At 46.9% G+C, this 19028-nt stretch overlaps 1 pseudogene; it reads left to right on the top strand.

Moving 5' to 3' along the window:
- Positions 1-4860: 4860 nt before the first annotated feature.
- Positions 4861-18415, top strand: LOC136175746 (2-acylglycerol O-acyltransferase 2-like; annotated as a pseudogene).
- Positions 18416-19028: the final 613 nt, after the last annotated feature.

The following is a 19028-nucleotide window of genomic DNA, read 5'->3' as shown; positions in this document are numbered from 1 at the left end:
ATGGTTTCCACCAGGAAAGACCAAAGAAGTGGCAGGTGGGCACGACCATGAAGGCAAGGCACGATTTGCCAAGGAGATAGGTTTCTGCCCACTGCAATTTTCCATTCTTGGGTAATAAACCACTGCAGACCTTCGTGTCTGAAGGCAGCATGGAGTTATTATGCCTTCACTTCTCTGGGTAACTGGGTGGTTCTTCTATGAGCTCCTGCTCTCTCACCTACTGTGTTCTGGGACCTGCTTATCTCTTTCCTTGGTCACCATGTCTCCTCAGATTGGTCAATGAATGTCACCTCTTTTGTCACATCAACTTCACATCCCACCTCAATCCCAATCCCCTTCCCTCCCAACTCACTCTCCTGATCACAGTCAGTGAATCAATTTGTGGGCTCGCTTGGGGTGACTGGCCATGAGTATTAATGAATGAGTGGTCAATTATGGGCATTGGGAGCTCCCTGGGCATTGGGAGCAACTGAGACTTCCCACTCAGTTCGTTCATGAGGAGGCAGCCAACCTGGTCTAGTGTGGGGGGACAAGAGCCTTGACTTGGGCTGGAGGACCCACACTGAAGATCTCTCACACAGCTTCTAGCAGAAGATCAGAGTCCCGCTTGTAGAGAAGATCAGAGAACAGCTTGTGGGCTTGTCAATTACCAGGTAGTTGCCACTCAGCAGACTTCTCCAGAGCAAGCCAGTCATGAAGGAAAGACAGAGGGTGAGAAAGAGAGTGTTAGAGAGCAGCAGACACCTTCTACTACCTAACCTCAGAGTCACTTGGCATCAATTCTACCACATTCTCACAGCTGGATTCGAGTCCCTAAGTCCAATTCACACTCCATAGGACGATGTGACACCTGGAGGTGATGTCACTGGAGGCATCTTGCCGGCATTACCACAGTGATAGCCCATGAGCCCTCAGAGAATAGACTAGGCAAGTCTAATGCTGTGGGTGCTGCTGCAGGCAGTCTGCCGGGAGGACAAAGGCTGAGATGTCCACACAGCAGAGCCCCATGTGGGGCAAAGTTGTGAGCACAGGTCAGAGGTAGGAATCATGGTTGTGATCCCAGGCCTGACTGGGACACAGTACAAGGTGAGAATCAGACTTAGGGTTCCTGGATGGGGAGTTGGGGATGGGGAGAGACTGGCAGAGCAGAGGGAAGGAGATCCCCTCATCCACCACAACTTTGAGCTGCACGAAAGGGAAGCAGAGAGCGCGAACTCGGAGAGTGCTGCCTAGTGAGGAACCGCAGTAGTTATATCCGCACTGGCTCTTATGTGAACAAAGATGTGCTTTAATGTGTTAAGCACTGACCGTGGGATGTTTGTTACACAGTCGGCATCCCCATGGATACAGAGAGCCAGGAGCTGCACAACAAGGGTCCATACTACACAGCACCTGCTTCCTGACAGCCCTCTGTGTCCCCAGCCTGCCCGAAGGGACTTGCCCTCAGAGGAAGATCTCCCACCAACACACAGGCTAACTCAGACAGTCCATGGAGCACAGGAGCTGTCAGGTAGAGACTCAGAGGCCCTCATGGTTGGGCAGAACTGGAGTCTCCTCCTGAAATCAGGCAGCTGGTGACCTGGAACAAGTTCTCAGACATCACTTCCCACAGGGTAAAAAGGACCTGCTGGGGTCTATTCTGGTGACACTCCTGAATGGTAGTGAAGTAACAGTTGACAAGGAGTCTGTCAGCAACCACGTGGACTGGCCAAACCTCATCCTCTCAGGTGGAATGGACTTTGATAGGGTCAGGAGATGGGAGAGGTGGAAGCTTGAGAGGTGTGAGAGAGCCAAGCAGAGAGAAGGGAGCAGTCAGAGCACAGGTGGATGAGATTTCCTGGTAAGATTCAGGGTGAAAGTGACGTTTAGTTACCAGAGGGCTAAGGTTTCGGCCTTTGTGCAGCAAACTTCTATGGAGATGGGAGTGGGCAGTGCAGACAGGGTTCCTGAGAAAAACTGGCTGCTGTCTGGGGGAACTACTGTCCACTCCAGGGTTAGGAATTCATCATCAGGTTGGGAGGAGGCCTCGGAGGTGCTTGAGGTGAAGTGAGTCATCAACCAGATGGAAGGGCAGAGGATGCCTCAGGATGGACTGAGCATCTGTCTTAGTGACCCGACAGCAGGGCAGAGTCAGCTGCCTCTGCAACTTTGTAGTGATCACCTAGCATGTGCTGGTTCTGGGTGGATGCTACACATGTAGTATTTCAGTGTAAATAACAGTGACCTCCTCATACAGATGTAGTTATATCAGAGGTAAAGACCTTTCTAGAATCCTGGTCACACTCTGAAACCTGTCTGCCCAGGTGTCCTGCTCTCACCTGGCCTTCTGTGTCCTCAATCTTGGCAGAATTGTACACTGAAAACACCAATGGCATCAACTAGGAACACACCCCCATCCACCTGACCCCTCTGATGGCTGCATGTCCCCTCACAACATTTATTCCCTCCCATCTTCATCTATAAATGGTTCATCCATTACTGAGGGTCCAATTAATGCCAGCTCTTCCTCATCTGTTCTTCTCATAAATGCTTCCACATGGCTTTAAAAGACCTGAGAAGGTTTGTATCAATCACCAACTAGGTACGGACTTTTTAAGATTCCATGTCTTCTTGCTACTGCCTACCAGAGAGCTGACCTGAGTGTTTCCTTCTTCTACAAATTGAACTGGTGCCACATCTGTCAAGTTTCCTCCTTGGAAAGAGCTTAGATTCAAGTAGATATGCAGGAGGATTTCTTCTCTCCTAATTAATGATGGTCCCTGAATATTAACAAGAACAGCATCAAGCACTGGTCTTATCAGTAAATAATAGTACTGCAGGATTAAAAGGGCCACCTCCCTCTCAAGGTGGTAAAAATGTCAGACATTCTTATTGTAGTTACCCTCGATTAGGGAGGAGGGGCCGATCTTGTGGCTTAGCTGGTAAAGTATCCACTTGCAATGTGGGAGACCTGGGCTCAATCCCTGGGGTGGGAAGATACCCTGGAGAAAAGAAAGGCTACCCTCTCCAGTGTTCTGGCCTGCAGAAGTTCATGGACTGTATAGTCCTTGGGTTCACAAAGAATCCACACTATTGAGCTACTTTCACTTCACTTGTATAGTGGGAAATATTACCTCAATATGTCATGTTAAAGGTTGATATTTTTGTAATATTTCTTTTTTCTAACCTACCACAACATTATTTATTTTTAATTGCTTTTGTTGTTTTGGCAGTAATTGTCGTCCAACTGTTTGCAATCCCATGAAGTAGAGCCCATTAGGCTCCTTGTCTATGGGATTTCACAGGCAAAAATACTGATGTTAGTTGCCATTTCTTCTCCAGGGGATCTTCCTGACCAAATGTTCATCCCTCATCTCCTGCATTAGCAGGCGGATTCTTTACCACTGAGATACCAAAGAGGACCATCCATTTGTAAAATACAATGTAAATTACCAAAGAAATGAGAAAACACACGTTTCAAATCCAGTTTTTAATTGTTAGTTTCATACACATAGAACTGCTTTGCCACATTGCTCTAAGGTTTCTGAGCAGTTACTCTCCAAGCCTGTACTTACCTCGTCAGGCACCAGTAACAGGCAGGACCAGACAAAGGAGGTCCTCAGACCACACAGGAGCCACACTACCCAGGACATAGGTTGCTCCCTGGTTGTTTACTTGTAAGGGGGTTGTGAGGTGAAGGGCACAGAACCGCTGGTGGACTGTGGAGCGCTGTACATGGGTCAGAAGGGGCCCCCATCTTAGCCCCTGATATCCAGTAGAATGAGGAACTTGGGAAGGGAAGGTATTCCATTAGGAAAGCGCTGTAACCACAGTGAAATGTCCAAGGCGCCTAGGCCATCAGCCATGAAATGCAGCATCATAAGCACTGAATGCCCAGGATATCCCTGTGTGACCACTTTGGAAAACTCTGTGGCTATGTGGAGACTGTAGCATGGGCAGGTGAGGGGAAGTCAAGTTCAGGTTTAGACGGGGTGTGATGGACAGCCTAGTCAGTGGGGAGGATGGAGAGGAAAGGGATGGTCCAAAGACTGAGGGGACAGAAGGGCCCTGAAACACTTAGTCTGTTGAAGGCTAAGAGCCACGATGGAGACCCAGAGGTAGGCGGAGGGGCAGGAGGGAAACCAGAAGAGTGTGGTGTCCACATATCAAGTGGTTTTGAGGAGGAGGGATGAAACAGTTGTGTCTGAGGCTGCTGAGAGGTCAAAATGAGAGCTGAGAATTCATCACTTATTCAGCAGTCTGGAGGCCATTTGTGAAGTGTCAAGGGAAGTTCCAAGGAACAGAGGAATCTGAAGTCTGGGAAAGGGAGGACAGAGTGGAAGAGAGGGCATGGAAATCTGACGGCACTTGCGTGAGTTTTGCTGTCCACGCAAACTGAGGAAAAGGCAGCCAGATGGAGGAGACAGTTGAGACTTAGAGATATTTTTATGGGAGTTGGTACTCTTATTTGTAAAGGGGAACTGTGGACCTGGCAGGTGAAAGAAGACAATTACTGCAGCCAAACAGTTGTGTAAGTGAAAAGAGGACAGGATTGTCCTATACTTGCTGCTTTATTTGCCAAGTAATGGGCAAGATTTGGGCAAAAGTGATCTGAAAGATAAGATATTGCCTGAAGAGTCCACTGCACTTCTCTTCCTCTGTAGTAAGCTTAGTCCAGGACAGGTGATTTTAGGTATTTCACCTAGGATACTGCTCCTTGCCAGGGTAGGTGCAATGAGACTCTACAGGTGGATGGACACCATTCCCCCTCCTCCCAACTCCCACAAAAGCTTAACAAGCTCTGGCAGCAACAAAACCCAACAGGTGTCTCAGACCACACTGGAGCTCAGAGAAGCTTCCAGAGGAAGCAGAGGAATCAGCATGGTGGAATTTGCACCTTTGTTTGTGTCACTGGTACGGAGGCTGCAGACCTTCGCGGTCCTGCAGTTGATCTTCTCTTACTTGGCCCTACGTAAGGAAAGCTGAGATGGATTTGGGAGGCCATGGGCACCTGCCACTTCAGGTGCACATGGTGCATTGAATGGGGAAAGATACAGGTCCTAAGGTGGATGCTGAATCTAGTTTCTGGGGATCACTTGGAATGAGGAACATCTTGTTCACATGGCCTTGGGGGAGTTTTGCCAGCAAGAATTGTCTGATTGTCCATGTCCACCTCAGCCTAGCCTGGGATGTGGGAGTGTACAGGGGCAGACAGAGAAGCAAGTTACCTTGGGCCTGGAGCTAGAAGGAGGGCAGCTGAGAAAAGGCATCCGGACCCTCTGATGCCAAGAACGGTAGCTTGTCCCTTGTACCTTATCTTAAGGCAAAGGGGATCCCCAGGAGAACTCTAGGTACAGGAGTGACAAGGCCCACTCTGTTGGTGACTAGTTGTTATTTAGTGATCTTCTGTGTTGCGATGTTGGGGGAGACAGATGACAGGGGACCGTTGTTAGGAAAGAAGATTTGGATCTGTTTGTGGAAACAAAGTAAATCTATACTGAGATTGGCTTTCAGGGAAAGAGAGTGCAGTCATTTTTGCAGGGACCAAGGAAGGAGTCCAGGGAAATGAAGGCTCAAACTTCCTGAAACCCCTTTGAATACCAGGGATCGGTGTTTAGAGACTGGGTGATGCAGAGATGCTGGGTGCATGATCAACTCCTAGAGAATCGTCTGATTGCTTGGTGGAGCCGTATCATCAACCATCTGGTTTCCCCTTGTCTGAAGTCTATGGGTTTTTGCATATTAAATGCTTGCCATTTAAATGATTCTGTGCCTATGCAATATCCTCTACGTTGCCTGTTGAGCCTCAGTGTCTGAAATACTTACCATCTGGCTCTTTGAGAAAGATTACTTACCCTGGACTAGAGAGGCAGGCAGTGGGTGGAGAGAAGGGGCTCTCTTCCAAAGATATTAGAAGATGAATCTACCAGGCAGAATGTACAGGCCTTCAGGAAGGTAAGATTTCCCAGGAGGCCAGTAAACGTTGCACATATAGTGAAGAGATGATTCATGCTGGCCTAGTACAGTTGTTTAGGGAGGATGAAGATGTGCCCTGAAAGGTCATCAAGGACGTGTTACTGAAGACTCAGGGTCCAGCAACAAATAGTTTCCGGTGTGTTACTTGTTTAATGTGTTTCTTTCCTCTTCTCTATAATCCACACACTCATGCAGGAATGTAGTTTAGATCAGTTCAGTCACTCAGGCGTGTCAGACTCAATGCAACTCCATGGACTTCAGCATGCCAGGCCTCCCTGTTCATCACCAACTCCCGAGGTTTACTCAAACTCATGTTGAATTGTTGATGTCATCCAACCATCGAATACTCTGTTGCCCCCTTCTCCTTCTGCCTTCAGTCTTTCCAACATCAGGGTCTTTACAAAGGAGGCAGTTCTTCGCATCAGGTTGCCAAAGTACTGGAGTATAAACTTCAACATCAGTCCTTCCAAAGATTATTCAGGATTGATTTCCTTTAGGATGGACTGGTTGGATCTCCTTGCAGTCCAGGCGACTCTCAAGAGTCTTCTCCAACACCACAGTTCAAAAGCATCAATTCTTCAGCGCTCAACTTTCTTTATGGCCCAACTCTCACATCCATACATGACTGCTGGAAAAACCATAGCCTTGACTAGATGGACCTTTGTTGGCAAAGTAATATCTCTGCTTTTTGATATGTTGTCTATCTTGGTCTTAACTTTCCTCCCAAGGAGTTAGAGTTCTTTTAATTTGATGGCTGGAGGCACCATCTACAGTGATTTTGGAGCCCCCATAAAGTCAGTCAGTCACTGTTTCCACTGTTTCCCCATCTATTTGCCATGAAGTGATGGGACCAGATGCTATTTCCTTAGTTTTCTGAATGTTGAGCTTTAAGTCAACTTTTTCACTCACCTCTTGCACTTTCTTCAAGAGGCTCTTAAGTTCTTCTTCACTTTCTGCCATCAGGGTGGTGTCATCTGCATATCTGAGATTATGAAGGAGTGATGGAGATGTGAGAGTGAGGGAGATGTTTAGATGGGGGAGTTTCTGATCAAGTAGAAATGCCCACAGTTTTAAATTCTTTTGTTGGACTGAAAAACAAATGCATGCTATTTTAACACAAAATGTGTGTTCTAAAAGTCATAGACTTCCCCCAAATCCTACCCTGCAATGAACTGCTATTGACAACTGGTTTTATTCTCTCAACCTGGAAGGAAGATGGAGCAGGAAGGTAAGCTCTTTTCAAATAGCTGGTGTTGTTCTCATCTGCATCTCCATCTCCTAGAAGAGTTAGTGTTGATAAATGCTTGTTGAATGAATGAATGTTGGGAGCAGGATATGGACATAATGGTAGAATTGAAACCACCACTCATCCTACTAGCTTTCTGTATGAGGTTAGCTAACCTGAATACCCTCTCTGGGTCTCGGTAAAGTGGGATTTTACATCCTTCCTTTGTGGCGTGATGAGGGGAAAGCAGGCATTTCCTTTCTTAGGGACTGCAAATATACCCAAGTTTGGATTTTGCCTGCTGACAGTCGTTAAAGGAGACGCCAGCGTGAGGGAGATGTTTAGATGTGGGAGTTCTTTCAGATCATGTAGAAGTGCGCACAATTTTAGATTCTTTTTTTTTCTGACTGAAAAACAAATACATGTTATTTTAACACACCAAAACAAAAAAAGTGTTCTGAAAGTTAAAGATTTCCTCCAAATCCTACCCCACAATGAACCACTATTAAAAACTGGTTTTATTCTGTCTACCTGGATGGAAGTTCTAGTTTCATGGGTACAGAGGTTCAGTCAGAAGATGAAAAGACTTCTGAGATGAAGGCTGGTATTGTTTCCACAAGACTGTGAATTAATTTAATGCCACCGAAATGACAGGGAAAAATCATTTCTAGTATATGTCCAGAAGGGGAATTGCTGGGTCCTATTGTATTCTAATAGTTTTATAAGAAATCTCCATACTGTTCTCCATAAGGCCTCTGTCATGAGCTTATAGTTTGACAAGATACAGTCTCCCGAATGTTCCAACATTTACAATAGCTAGTGTTGGTCCTTTATTGGACCGGAACCTGGTTGTCCAGAGGCAACAATGAGAGAGTGAAAGAAGGAAAGAGGCTAATATTTCCTGGGTTATGCAACTGGCTTTCACGCTTCAGGGAATCAGCCAGAAATAGTGAGAGAGAGAGAGAGAGAGAGAGAGAGAGAGAGAGAGAGAGAAAGACATGGGGACCCAGGCTCTGATGGAGCAAAGGTGCTTTACTGAATTATGTAAGAGTATATATACCAGTAGCTTCTTTAGATAAAGGTCAAGAGACCAGACTTTACAAGTTTACCAAGGAAACAAGGAGAGATAGAGGCCATAAGGCCAAGAGGCAATCCATAACAAAGTTCAGTTCAGTTCAGTTCAGTCGTTCAGTCATGTCTGACTCTTTGTGACCCCATGAATCACATCACACCAGGCCTCACTGTCTATCACCAACTCCCGGAGTCTACTCAAACCCATGTCCATTGAGTCAGTGATGCTATCCAACCATCTCATCCTCTGTTGTCCCCTTCTCCTCCTGTCCCCAATCCCTCCCAGCATCAAGGTCTTTTCCAATGAGTCAACTCATCGTATGAGGTGGCCAAAGTATTGGAGCTTCAGCTTCAGCATCAGTCCTTCCAATGAACACCCAGGACTGATCTCCTTTAGGGTGGACTGGTTGGATTTCCTTGCAGTCCAAGGGACTCTCAAGAGTCTTTTCCAATACTGTAGTTCAAAAGCATCAATTTTTCGGTGTTCAGCTTTCCTCACAGTCCAACTCTCACATCCATACATGATCACTGGAAAAACCATAGCCTTGACCAGACAGACCTTTATTGGCAGGGTAATGTCTCTGCTTTTTAATATGCTATCTAGGTTGGTCATAACTTTCCTTCCAAGGATTAAGCGTCTTTTCATTTCATGGTTACATTCACCATCTGAAGTGATTTTGGAGCCCCAAGAAAATAAAGTCTGACACTGTTTCCACTGTTTCCCCATCTATTTCCCATGAAGTGATGGGACCAGATGCCATGATCTTAGTTTTCTGAATGTTGAGCTTTAAGCCAACTTTTTCACTCTCCTCTTTCACTTTCATCAAGAGGCTTTTTGGTTCCTCTTCACTTTTTGCCATAAGGGTGGTGTCATCTGCATACCTGAGGTTATTGATATTTCTCCCAGCAATCTTGACTCCAGTTTGTGCTTCTTCCAGCCCAAAGTTTCTTATGATGTACTCTACATATAAGTTAAATAAGCAGGGTGAGAATATACAGGCTTGACGGACTCCTTTTCCTATTTGGAACCAGACTGTTGTTCCATGTCCAGTTCTAACTGTTGCTTTCTGACCTGCATACAGGTTTGTCAAGAGGCAGGTCAGGTCGTCTGGTATTGCCATCTCTTTCAGGATTTTCCACACTTTATTGTGATCCACACAGTCGAAGGCTTTGGTGTAGTCAATAAAGCAGAAATAGATGTTTTTCTGGAACTCTCTTGCTTTTTCAATGATCCAGCAGATGTTGGCAATTTGATCTCTGATTCCTCTGCCTTTTCTAAAACCAGCTTGAACATCTGGAAGTTCCCGGTTCACGTATTGCTGAAGCTTGGCTTGGAGAATTTTGAGCATTACTTTACCAGCATGTGAGATGAGTGCAATTGTGCAGTAGTTTGAGCATTCCGTAACAAGAGAGAGTCGTAAATACCCCCTTTCACCAAATGGAAAAGCTAATGAAGGAAATATCCTATGCAAGCATCCCATCTCTTTGATCTCCAACCTGGAAGAGGCTTGCCTGCTCCTCTCGCCTCTGACAGGGACTGATAAGGAACAGAGGGCTCAAGAGAGATAGGAAACAGCACACAGGAATCTTACTGTTAAATGCTTCCTGACACGCTAGGACATGGAAGCCACCTAAATATCCATTAGAGTAATGAATAAAGAAGATTCAGCAATACAGGCAATGGAATATTACTCAGTCATAAAAAGGAACATATTTACGCCATTTTCAGTAACATGTGTGGACATAGCCATTGTCAAACTAAGTGAAGATAGCCAAAGAAAGACAAATATTATGTGATATCTCTTATATGCAGAATAAAAAAGAGTAACAGATGTATTTATTTACAAAACAGAAGTAGGAAGAAACCTATGGTTACCAGGGGATAAGGGGGAAGGATTAAATGGGAAATTTGGGTTGACAAATAACACTACTGAATATATAATAGATAACAATAAGAACCTGCTATATAGCACAGGGATCTCTACTCAGTGCTCTGTAATCATCTGTACAGGAAAGGAACTAACAAAACAAACAAAAAAAAACAAAACCAGAGTCAATATGTGTATGAGTTTAACAGGTCTACTTTCCTATACAACTAAAAACTAATACAACATGTACAAGAACTATACTGTAATGAAAACTTAAAAAAAAACACCAAAGAGTCATTTCGATGATAAGTATATGTTACACATATTTTACTATCGTTAAAATTGGAAAGACAAAACAAAGTGCTCCAAACACAACTCTGAAGCCAGCACCAGGAGGGCAGGAATTCCTGTCCGTTGTCCACGGCTGCAGTTACACAACACCAGCACCCGACACGCTGTAGGTGCTCTGCAGAAAGCGAGCCTCTGTGAGCCCCAGCCTACTTGGATTGATGCATTTTGCTTCTGTTCAGACTGGGCTTCCCCTATGTCTCAGCACTAAAGAAACTGCCTGCAATGCAGGAGCCACAGGAGATGTGGTTTTTTTTTTTTTTTTTTTTTTTTTTTTTTTTTTTTTAATATTATTTTATTAGTTGGAGATGTGGTTTTGATCCCTGGGTCTGGAAGATCCCCTAGAGGAGAGCATGGAAACTAACTCCAGTATTCTTGCCTGGAGAATCCCATGAACAGTGGAGCCTGGAGGTCTACAGTCCACAGGGTTGCAAAGAGTCAAATACCACTGAAGCAACTTAGCACCCACACATGCACTATTCAGACTGGGTCAAATGTCCCCTCCTCCAGGAAGTCAGACTGGAATCACTGTCCCGGATTACCCTACTTTTAAATAGACTACATGTGGGGGATGAACTTCTTTATGAGTATGAGCAAAGTATGTTGAGTGGAGGGAATGGAATGGAGAAGATACAATATTCTGTAACAGTGAGGCTCAATTATCATCAGATTAAAGACAGTCCCAAAGACCACCTGACCCTGAGTCAAAACCAGGACTAGCCTGTGACAGGACTCAGAATCATAAGTTTGGTAGGAATTGCTCACTGGAGCTGTTTCTAGCCCTGCTGCAGTCCTGATGAATGGACCAGGCACGAAATGCCCTCTTCCTCCCTCCTTCCTTCAGCAGGACAGGGCCTGGCAGCAACGGAAAGAGCTCAGCAAAACTAAAGACTTGGGAGTTGTAACAGCTGAGCGGCTTAGAGTAGCTGGATCATGAGGTGCATGTGGTGAGTGAGACTGGAACAAGAGGGGGATTGGGCTACCAGTGGGGAGCTTGAGCTCAGCTGAGCTGCTTGAGCTGAGTGTCAAAGTTATAAGAAGTCATGGGGGGACTTTAACTAAAGGGGAAATGTGGTGGGATTTATCTATGGAAAGATGAGTTGGAAATAGACAGGAAGTGGGCTGGGTAGAAAGAATACCTTTTCTGTGGGGGTTCTAAAGATTGTATACCAGAAAGAGTTCATCCAGTCACATCTCCATCAGGCACTTATTGAGAATCTGGTGAATACAGACTGAAAAGCAGTTGGAGTTGTAGAGGGAAGACCCAAATGAGTAAGCAATCTAGTGCAGGGGGAAAACGCGAGTTTGAAATTAGACCAACTGGTTTCAAATCCAGGCTCTCAATGTGACACTGGTGGTGTTGACAGCATTCTCTCCTCCTCCAAACCTTGGGAAGCTGATCGCTTCCTCCCAGGAGGAGGGCTGGAAAGGACAGTGCTGCTAGAGATGGGTATATGGGGAGAGGTCGTTCCTTCACATCTCTGACCACTGATGGTTCCTGCTTCCCTTTTCAGACTTGGTCTGCAGCATAGTATTCATGGGCCTACTGTTCACAAGATTCTGGATGATCAGTATCCTGTACATGATCTGGTGGTACCTGGATCAAGACACGCCATGGCAGGGGGGCAGGCAGAGTGCTTTCATAAGGCACTGGACCATATAGAAGTACATGAAGGACTATTTCCCCATCTTGGTGAGTATGGGGTTGACTAGGGATTAGTAAGGACCACAGTCCTCATTTGTCCACGGGGATGTTTGACCCTGTGTGCAGTGAGAATACTGGGCCAGGAGCAGGAGACAGGCTTCTACCACTAGAAGGGAAGAATCAGCTTTTGTCTGACTATGGTGGTCCGACTTCAGTGAGGTGAGGCCACTGTGACAACTGATGACTGAACAGGATTTGAGGAACCCAGCTGGCCTTGTAGTGCAGCACACTTTTGTACATTATAGGTATACATCCCTCAATAGTCTAAGTTTGGGGTGAAGGAATCCATAATGGAAAGAAGATTTTTAGAGCATCTGGCTGACACTTTATCAGATGATGATACTGATACCCTCAGAGGGAAGAAGATGTGAGCAAGGATATAGAGCAGGTTCTTTTACTGCTTTTAAAGTGTGTGCATTTGCTCTGAGAATAGACAGAGCAGAGAGCCCTCAGGATGCATCCTGCCCCTGTGTGTTTTATATGTTATGTATCCTTGGACAGAGCTTTGCTCACTCTGAATCTCAGTTTCCTTAGGGATCCACAAAAGAGTCCAGTTATCCTCTTCAGCCTATCTCTTAATCTCTGATCTCTGGCTCATGGCACCTCGTGTCCATTATATTCAGTGAACTCTGGACCAAGGATCAGTCCTTAGAGATGCAGGCCCTGAATTTTAGTGAAGTGACTTTTGCTCCATTCCGAATCCCAGACAGGCTAATTCCTTGGATGTAAGCAGTTGTGATGGTTAATTATCTAGTTGGGCTAGGAAGAGTAGGGACTCAGGGCACAGAGATCAGCCAGACAGGGACAGGTGCCCCTGTTTGGACACAGGAGACGAGAATGTATATGGTGTCACCTCTAGGAGTGGACATAGGTTCTATCACGGGTCAGCAACATGCCAGTTGTATGACCTTACGTGAGCTACACATGCTCTATGAGCTTCAATTTCTTCATATGTAAAGTACAAGTGCTGCCACATACATCTTTGGGGTGTGTGGATTCCATGAGACATCAGGTGATCCTGGGGCTTCTAAGGACAGCATCTGGTTCTCCTAGCACCCCTGGAACTGCTGTGCTTTGCACATCTGGCAGAAAAACACTGCTGAGCTTTTCAGTGCTGGTTAATCTATGTCTGTTCTGTCCCTCCTGGAACCAGGTATCTCCCCCAGAGGATTTCTCACATTGGACACTATTGACATCGTGGGAAGCATGTTTGCAGAAATTTCATGAGCACAGTGCTCAGGATTGTAGGCCACTGCAGACCTGTGGCAACAGCAGCTGCAGACAGTGGGCAGTACCACGGAGGGATCAACAGAGCGAGCGAGGACATGCACTTTCACCTCCCTTTCCTGGACTGAGGCCTGCAGGAGGTGCTGTGGCTCACAGTTTCTGGACTCTTGTCACCTCCCAGGACAACTTCTAAGTCATCCACACACCTTAACAGAGCAGGCCCTGCAGGGATCTCCGGTAGGCAGTGGATAGGGGTTTCAGGGAGTCTCTGCTATTTACTGAAAACAAGTGTACAATCTTAGAGTTGTCAGGTGTGTTGTTCTGAGGCCTTACTGAGGACTGTATTCAGAGATAGCGTCTCAGAAATCTCTGAGGAGCTGTTCTAAAAGGGAAGGGTGAAGTCAGTACTTATGGGGTTTTGTTGCAAAAAGAAAAGAAAACAAAACAACCCATGTAGCTAAACATCAAAAGATTACTGCCAGTCCAAAAGCAGACATCTCCAGTTAAGGATTTTCATGTTTTTCTACATATGGGGAGATAGAAAATCTGGGCTCACTGCAACTATTCCTGTGATGTGCATGCTCACTCTCTGTGACCAGTATCCTATTTTTCTCCATCCTGAATTCCTTTCAAGGCCCATTGTCTGTTGTAGCAACAGTGGCTCCTGGCTTGAAGGCAAGCAAGCACCATTCCTTGTCCTAAAAACTCTGCTCGGGCTACTTCACATCACAAGCCTTTATGCTGTGATTCTACCAGCTAGGGCCTAATGGCAGAGTTTCTAGAGAATTTAGCAGAGTACTGTTGAGCACTGGAACTTTCTAAATGCACCCAGTGGGCTTCCCACAGAGGTAACACTGGAGAATCAGGCAGTGTTTACCCGAGGACAGTTGAGTCCCTCTCATCCTGAAGATCAGTTCAGGAGCTGGGTTCTGTGTAAGAGTTCATTGTCCAGGAAAGCAGTGCCTACCCAGGCCAAGGCCTGAGTAGGGCTGCAGTGCTGCGGGCAGGCTGTGACCTGGTGTCAGGAAGTGTTGCAAACTTGACAGGACACCTCCCTGACCCCTGTCCACCCACACCTGCAGGCATCACTAGAGACTTCATGACCCTGCTCCCAACCTCTACCTTCAGCACCCTGGGGTCTCTTATACTGAATCACAGGGACTCAGGGATCCAGCTCGTTACGCAGGATGGAACTCCAGATGCCACAAAACTTGGTGAGAGGCTCACTCCCTCCTTTGCTGGCTCCTTCCTTCTAGTCAGGATCTGCCTGGGACAAGGTCTCCCTCCACATAGGACATTGGCTTGTCTCCAGTCTTCTTCTCAGGAGTCCTACCTCTGCCTTGGGCAGGAATCTTCCTTCCCTGGCAGGGGGCATTGGCCTCATCCATTCGTGGGTCTGTTCTCCCCCTCTTCATTCCATAGTCTCCCAGAGCATCTCTTCTGCTCCATGCTTGCACTGGGGACAGGATCCTCAGACAGGCCATCTCTCATCACAGGACACTCACATGGGGTTGAAAGCACTTGGGCACAGGGGAAACATAGGGGAGGTCAGCACAGAAACGTAACAGGGTGACCGGAGCAGGGGTGGGGGCTGAGTAGGTGCAGCCCTGGTTCACCAGATTACTGTCCCTATAGCTGGTGAAGACCATTGAGCTGGACCCCTCCCGGAACTACATCGTTGGCTTCCACCCTCATGGAGTCCTCGCCACTGGAGCTTTTACCATCCTGTGCACGGAGGGCATGGAGGTCACGGGTTTCTCCTCAGTTTCTCCAGGCATCCGCTTGCATCTGATGATGCTGCACTGGAGTTTCTGGGTCCCTGTCTTCAGGGATTGCATCATGTCAGTGGGTGAGTCCTGCCACTCTTTCTATCCCAGGAAGATGAGGGCTGCAGGCATGACAAAGGGCTTTAAGGAAGGCAGCCAATTGTTCTCTACTTCCTCCAAGTGAATGTGCAGTAGACAAGGAGATGAGACTCAAAGAAGCATTTTCCATTCCACTGTGCTCATGAACTTGGCAGGAGTGTTGGGAAAAGGGGTAACATTCAGTGCCTGTCATCGGGGGACTCCCAGTTCGAGAGTGGGGGAGAGCCCAAGTCATACTCCTGATCCATGCTTGCCGCCTTCACACTGTACTTGACCACCTTCCTCTCTCCCCAGGGCTGGTCTCATCAGACAAGGAGAGTGCTGCTCACATTCTGAGCAGGAAAGGAGGCAGCAACCTGCTATCCATCCTTGTTGGGGGTGTCCAGGAGGCACTGAATGCCAGGCCTGGAGCCTACAAGCTGGTGCTGCGGAACCACAAGGACTTCATCAGGCTCGCCCTGACGCACGGATATTGGGGAGAGGGCTCTGGGTTCAACTGGAGATTGGCAAGGAATGTAGTTTGGAGGGAAGACTGCAGAGGCAAATGCAGATCCTACTTTGGCAGGCAGAGTCTCCAGTCATTAACAATGAAGACTGTATATTGGTGATAGATGCACTGTCTCAGGCCAACATACCCAGAGATGATTCTAGAAGGAAGATTTTTGTACCTAAAGGGATTAAGTCTCAAAGTCATAGGGCTGACAACTCTCATCACATCTGAGATCTAGGACCTCTGGGGGAGAATGGAGCATGGGACATAACTTAAAGCTATCTCCTGTCTTTAAATATCTGTTAAGAATGCAAAGTTATCTGGAAGATATTTTCCAAAAATGGCTGCAGAGGTTTTAAATCTCGGAGGACTCTCTGCAGTATTCTGGTTTGTCTTATGATCCTCTAACCAGAAAGGGTTAATCTTGAACTTGTGTTGGACCTTCTTCTCTAACTTTAAACCTCATCTTGCAGCTTTTGTTACTGTGGGAACCCATAATGGGCTGCCTAAGGAAGACAACATGAGCTGCCCTCCTCTAGAGGACTGTAAGGAAGTGAAACTAACACATTCCTCTGCCTGAAGCTCGCCATTGTATTAGACATTTGCAAGGATCAAATCGTCTTCTTAGTTTGTTTCTTCACCTATATCCCAATCGATGATCCATAAAGAACTTGGCAACCTGGCCCTTCAGGATGGTTATTTGGAGACACTAGCCTGCCGTCTTCTTGGTCATACACTCCGAATAAAGTCCTTTCCTCGTCCCAACACTTCGTCTCAGACTCAGCGGCCTATCTTGTGGCAAGCAGAGAGAGCATGGACTCAGAAAAAGTCCGAGTGCCAGTCATTGGCCCTGAGAAGAGCCATGAACCACTTGAAGTTATAAAGGAAGGCCGTGGCAGGTCTGTGAGACACCTGAGGTCTTCTACTTTTGTCCCAACTGATCAGGTGATCAGTTCCTGATCACTAGGTCCCTTCAGGAGGCTAGGAGACCAGCTTGTGCCTTCTTGCCCCTCCACATGCCCTCTCTCCTGTCTCCCTCTAGGGCAGCTCTGGTGCCGATCTTCTCCTTTGGGGAGAATGACATACATGACCAGGTTGAGAACTCTCCTGGTTCCTGGTTGCCGTGGTTCCAGGATCGACTTCACAGGAGCACTAGAGGCTCCATCCCTCTCTTCTATGGCCGTGGAGTCTTCCAGTACAGCTCTGGTCTTCTGCCCTACCACCGACCCATCCCCACTGTGGGTGAGCCTAGATCCGGGCTGGGAAGGGGAGGTGTTACAGAGTAAGAGGCCTGGGCTTGTGCTGCAAGGGGACATGGATCAGTACACCCTTGACATTGTGGAGGACACTTTCTGGTGTGTGAAACAGACACACAGGCAAGCAACCCTATGAAAGGCAGTCTAGAATGAGAAGAGTAACAAGGACACAAAGGTCAGTAACCACTACTAATTACTGAGACACTACAGTGTGTCAGACACTGTGCTGAGCCCTCACTTGCAGCAGTTTATTTTTCCCAACAACTTCTGAGGTAGGACGCTCATCCCCATTTTAATGATTGCAAACCTAGATCCACAGAGAGATCACCCAGCATTCCAAGAGGTCACCCTGCCTTTCGTAACAAGGTTGAGGTTTCATAAGAGTATTTGCCTTTTTATTATGCAAGGCAACGAGGGTTTAATTCTGACCACAGGGTCCAATGACAGTAACTGGCAAAGGTGGATACGACGCCATGGCAGCTCTGTCAGATCCCTGTGTAAAGTAGCAATCAGCAGTCTCTGAAGGAGAGCCAGAGGGATTTCCTTGTAAATAATGGACTTGGGCTTTAGTCCACAGACTTAGCACTGTCTTCGAAAATTTGCTTTCGTCTTGACCTTCAACTAAGTTCCAGTGGGAGAACTAATAGAGTTGTTCATCTCCACTCACCCAGTCATTTCTTAGTTGAATACAGCCAAACCCCTCTAACCAAACTTTGTTTGCATTATGTGGTAATATTCTAATGAATGTTTACAGTGCTGCTGCCTCAGGAACATTCCCAAGAGAAGAAGACATGTCAGCTGCTGTCTGATCCACCTCTTCACACAGACACAGTCTCTTCCAATCATGGCCTCTGAGACTCCTGGCCCAACTTTCCCTGAGGCTAAGAGCCCATCCCCAGGGCTTACACCCTGGTACTGATTTCGTCCTGGCTATGTGACCTTGAACAAGTTATTTAACCCTCCTGGGTCTCATTTCCTCAGCTGCCCATCAGGAATAATACCAGGCTATATCCCTATAGGATTGATAGGATAACATAAGAAATAATGCATGCATACCTGCTGGCTGTGCTGTTGATATACAGACTCTTGTAGCTGAGGTAATATCTTAGAATCTATGGCGCAAAATAGAATGGAAAGGGAAGGATTTAGAGTGCTTACCTGCTCAGATGACCATTGTAGTGGGAACAACAAGGTCCCTGTGCATTTAGTGGTTCTGGCTCTGAGCCAGCACGCACCGCTGTGTCTTGCAGTGGGAAGCCCATCGAGGTGCAGAAGACTCCACATCTCTCCCAGGAGGAGGTGGACAGGTTTCACCAGCGCTACATGAAATAGCTGGGAAAATCTCTTCGAACCCCACAAACTCAAGTACAACGTCCCCAGAGACCAACACTTGGAGATCAGCTGAAAGCCACCCAAAGGAGGGGCTCCTCCAAAATGCAGGGCTGGCATAAGGGGTGGATGGAGGGACGTGCTGTGATTCCAGAAGGCTTCCTGGAGCTGTCTGTTAAACACATGTCCAGAGCCTTCCCTCACTTCTGCAGCTCTACTCCATGTCAGGCCCCAGGTCACCGCTGGCTCCTGGGAGAGGAGACCAGACTCTGGCATCAGTGATTTCCTTTTCAGCTGTGCCTCCTCTGTAATGGGTCCTCTTCACATCTGCCCACCTGTGAAATGGGAGAATGGCTGGGAGAGAATGATGTCTGTGTCTGTGTCCTTTGTGATCCTGTCACTCAATGAGCAGGACAAAGAGCAGCTCCAGTGAGCAGGTTTTTCTTCCTCTGCCTTCAGTGACAGCACTGAAGCCACCAGCAAGTCCAAGGATTTCTCCTACAGGCTCCTCCAGTAAAACCTCCAGATTCAACCAGGCATCTTTTAGTTTCTATATCATCTGATCCCCAGGATGGCAGCCAGAGAGGCCCATGAGGTGGGGAAGGAGACTTCAGCTCTCTCACTGGCTAAATGACCAAGAGCATACCTATTCACCCTTCTTCTGAGTCTCTGTTTTCGTGAGTGACTAA

This window comes from Muntiacus reevesi, chromosome 9 (genome assembly GCF_963930625.1).
Source record: "Muntiacus reevesi chromosome 9, mMunRee1.1, whole genome shotgun sequence".
Lineage (NCBI taxonomy): Eukaryota > Metazoa > Chordata > Mammalia > Artiodactyla > Cervidae > Muntiacus > Muntiacus reevesi.
This window is presented reverse-complemented; position numbering and strand designations above follow the sequence as displayed.